Here is a 4,170-nt window from a genome sequence, read left to right as displayed (position 1 = left end):
AAAACTAAAAGTAGGAGAGAAGTTTTGTTTGTGTTTTATTCGGTTTTGTTTTGCTTTCAAGAATTCAAGGCTTGGAAAGTTCCAGCATGAAAGAAAGTGGAGGGACAGTACTTGGTGATATTTGCCTTGGGGAAGCACAGGAGAATGGACATTCTAATAGGAAGAGACTATAAAGCTCCCAACAATAAAGCATCTAAATAGTTTCCCCCCTTTTTTTTCAGGTCTCCACTTCTATACATGCCTATTGGCAAAATAACTCAATCCTTGGTTTACTGAACAAAGTGAGGCTCTTGAAGACATTTCTGTCTGCCTAAATCCCTTCTCCAATCTGTTCTTGTACCTATTCTCTTCAACATACCTCCCATTTCAAAGGAATATCTTACCCAGTTATTTGAGGGGTATTCCTCAAATCTCTTTCCTCCTTTATTCCTTTTCTTTTTCTTCAACTTTCTCTTCCTATAATTAGCATACTTTCTCTTTAGAAGCAATATCCACTATGTGCTCAGCAGAGCAAAAAAATGTTTGTCGGCCGAATACATATAGCAACTCTGTTCTAAATATTCGAGAAACTATTACTATCATCTTGTATAATGTGCACTAAGAAGAATTTAATGTATGTAAAATAAGAATGATAGAATAATGGGAGTAAATACTAAGTACACGGGAACAATGTCACATTACTTGTGCATACTCTGCCATGACAATAACTTCATGAACGTTTTATAATAAAAGATAAACTGAATAATGACCCAAATAAAATTTTAATGTTCTTTCATTTTAAGTCTATTCAGTGCTTATTATGCCTAGTCTTTTAAAAGAATGAAAAAGTACTTTCCATTATTCATAAGAGAATTACATTATTGTGAATACTATTGTGCAATTATTCCACACTCTTCTGTGATACTCAAGCAGTTCCAAATGGTCAATAGAAAATAGGATTTTGAATGATGAGGAAGTCACATAATAAAGCAGGGATGGTTCCGAGAGAATATTCATTACTAGGAGACAATGAAAATTTGTTTATGGAAGAGTTGGTCACAGAGTCAAACTGGCATTTTCCCATGAAATCAGTTATAATTTCTCCCATTAAACTTTTAATGACTTGGATATAATGCATATTTAATTCATGGATCACTGCTGCAATATTGTGTCAGTATGTACTTAGGGAGTCTTCAATGTATGGATTGCTGCAGTGACATCCTGTAATGGTCTCTCATCTATCAAGTTAATGCATATTATCATAGAACACTAACACACGGGTTATTGATAAGATACTCCACAACCTATACTTTACAAGGAATTGCTGGCAAGCCCTTAAAAATTATTAGTAATAAAATTAACAAAAAGCCGGGCTCAGTGGCTCAGCCTGTAATCCCGTGCCTTGGGAGGCTGAGGTGAGTGGATTGCCTAAGCCCGTGGGTTCGAGACCCGCCTGGGCAACTTGGCGAGACCTCATCTCTATAATAAATCAAAAAATTAGCCAGGCATGGTAGCGCGCGCCTGTAGTTCCCGCTACTTGGAAGGCTGGGGCGGAGGGATCGCCGGAGCCAAGCAGGTTGAGGCTGTGGTGGCCGGGAGCGGCCACTGCACTCCAGTCTGGGCAACAGAGTGAGACTCCAACTCAAAAAAAAAAAATTAACAAAAAACAGAATTAGTTGCTAAGATGTTTTAGAAAAAGTATTCATAAAACATGAGCTTTCTCTAATTTCCCTCTATGCTTACCTAAGTGACCCTTGATTGTATCCTAAATTCTATTTTATTGTAATGTATATTTAACTCTGTTGCTTCTTTTGTCAATTAACGTGGATCATTTTCTTAGATTGTTTTATAGAAATAAACTGATATGGGTTGAGTAACTAGGAAGTGGGAGGCCTGGTGAATTAAATACTCCAAGATGACTATATGTGGTAAACTGAGTTTAATGCCCATCAACCCTCCTCCAGGCAATGGCAAAAATTCTACTCTATATTAAGCTGAGAATTTCTGCTGGCATATCATTATTATTAAAAGATATTCATGAGGAGGGAGGGGAAGGGGGCGGGTAGTTGCCTGCAGGAGGCAGCCAATGGTCATGTGACCGGAAGGGCTCCTGACGGACGCCGTCCCTCCTTGGCGCGGCCAGAGCGCCCCGCCCGACCCCAGCCATGGGGTGCTGCTACAGCAGCGAGAACGAGGACTCGGACCAGGACCGAGAGGAGCAGAAGCTGCTGCTGGACCCTAGCAGCCCTCCAACCAAAGCCCTCAATGGAGCTGAACCCAACTACCACAGCCTGCCTTCCGCTCGCACAGATGAGCAGGCCCTGCTCTCCTCCATCCTCGCCAAGACAGCCAGCAACATCATCGATGTGTCTGCTGCAGACTCCCAGGGCATGGAACAGCATGAGTACATGGACCGAGCAAGGCAGTACAGCACCCGCCTGGCTGTGCTGAGTAGCAGCGTGACCCATTGGAAGAAGCTGCCACCGCTGCCACCTCTCACCAGTCAGCCCCACCGAGTGCTGGCCAGCGAGCCCATCCCCTTCTCCGACTTGCAGCAGGTCTCCAGGATAGCTGCTTACGCCTACAGTGCACTTTCCCAGATCCGTGTGGACGCAAAAGAGGAGCTGGTTGTACAGTTTGGGATCCCGTGAAGACAGGGGTCCTGGGACAGCTCTTCTCCTCTCTTCACCCTGTCTCCACCCTGCCTCCCCTGGCCCCCAGCCTCACTGCGGCTTATACAGTACCCTAACCTGCTACTAATCACAGCGAAGAATGTGGAGGAGGAGGAGAAGAGCAAGACTAGAAGCCTGAACAAGTGAGGATGGTGCAAGGGAGGGTAGAACCATTTGGGACTGGCCTTTGAAGACCTGGCCAGGGGTGGGCTGGGGCCAGAAGGACAGGGCCTGGTATGTCTTCACAGTCATTGGGAAGATGGAGATACCACTTTGGAGGAGTGATCACCAGGAGACCTAGGGGGATCCCCTACCTACCCTTTCTCTTGGCCTCAGAGTCATTCCTGCACCCTTCTCCCTGATTTGGTGCTCACACACACCTCACTAGGGCTTCTGACCAGGGTCTAGAATGAGCTTGAATTTGAATGAATTGAGTTTGTATTTCTAGCACCCTGGGTTTTTATATGTTTGGTCTTTTTTCTTTTTGTTTTGGTTTGTCACCCTCGATAAAGGAAGTATATTCATCTGTAAAAAAAAAAAAAAAGATATTCATGAGCCTCCTTTTTATACAGAAAGTACAGCAAAGACTCTATTTGATAATGCAGTCGCGCATTTTAAATTCCTCATAAAGTTAAATTCAGCCTGTTCTCAATTGATAGTTATTCAAGAAAAAAAGTTTACATTATTTTTTATTTATTTATTTTTTTGAGTTGGAGTCTCACTCTGTCGCCCAGACTGGAGTGCAGTGGTTGCTCCCGGCCACCACAGCCTCGACCTGCTGGGCTCCAGCGATCCCTTCGCCTCAGCCTTCCAAGTAGCTGGAATCACAGGCATGTGCTACCACACCCGACTGATTTTTTGATTTACTGCAGAGATGAGGTTCACTGCCCAGATGGGTCTTGAACCCGTGGGCTCAGGCAATCCACTCACCTCAGCCTCCCAAGGGCGAGGGATTACAGGCTGAGCCACCGAGCCCGGCTAAGTTTACATTATTAAAAATGGCAATCAATAAGTCATAAAGATATGTATAAGACATATATAACACTCCTCTCACTTGTTTTCACTCATTTGTATCTGACTCTTATTTCATGTTTATAAGACAAAATCTATATTACTCTTATTCATTAATAAAAACAAAAGAACAAACATGATAAAAAGAGAACAAACAACTCATTCATACAATAACACAGACGGATCTAAGATGAATTTTTAAGTAAAAGGAGAAATAAGTGAAACACAAAAGTCTACATATTTGTGGTTCTCTGTATATGACATTCTGACAAAGGTAAGACTAAAAGGATGAAAAACAGATTGGTGGTTGCTAGAGGCTAGGTGTGAGAAAGGGGTGGGATACAAACAGGATGAGCAAAAAATGAGATGATCAAATACTTATCTTTTTCTTTTTTTGAGTCAGGGTCTCAGTCAGTTGGACAGGTTGAAGTGCAGTGGCATGATCATAGCTTACCACAGCCTCTATCTGCTGGGCTCAGGCAACCCTTTTGACTCAGCCTTCCAAGTT

At 43.0% G+C, this 4,170-nt stretch overlaps 1 pseudogene across 1 annotated transcript; it reads left to right on the top strand.

The window, feature by feature from the left end:
* The first annotated feature begins 2,033 nt into the window (after positions 1-2,033).
* LOC103253237 lies at positions 2,034-3,195 on the top strand (annotated as a pseudogene). The gene has a single exon (XR_002481562.1). The product of XR_002481562.1 is annotated as a ragulator complex protein LAMTOR1 pseudogene (transcript).
* Positions 3,196-4,170: the final 975 nt, after the last annotated feature.

This window comes from Carlito syrichta, unplaced genomic scaffold, assembly GCF_000164805.1.
Source record: "Carlito syrichta isolate Samal-C Ts95f unplaced genomic scaffold, Tarsius_syrichta-2.0.1 Scaffold213446, whole genome shotgun sequence".
Lineage (NCBI taxonomy): Eukaryota > Metazoa > Chordata > Mammalia > Primates > Tarsiidae > Carlito > Carlito syrichta.
Note: the sequence above shows the minus strand (reverse complement) of the source record. Positions and strands in the feature narration are given on the sequence as shown.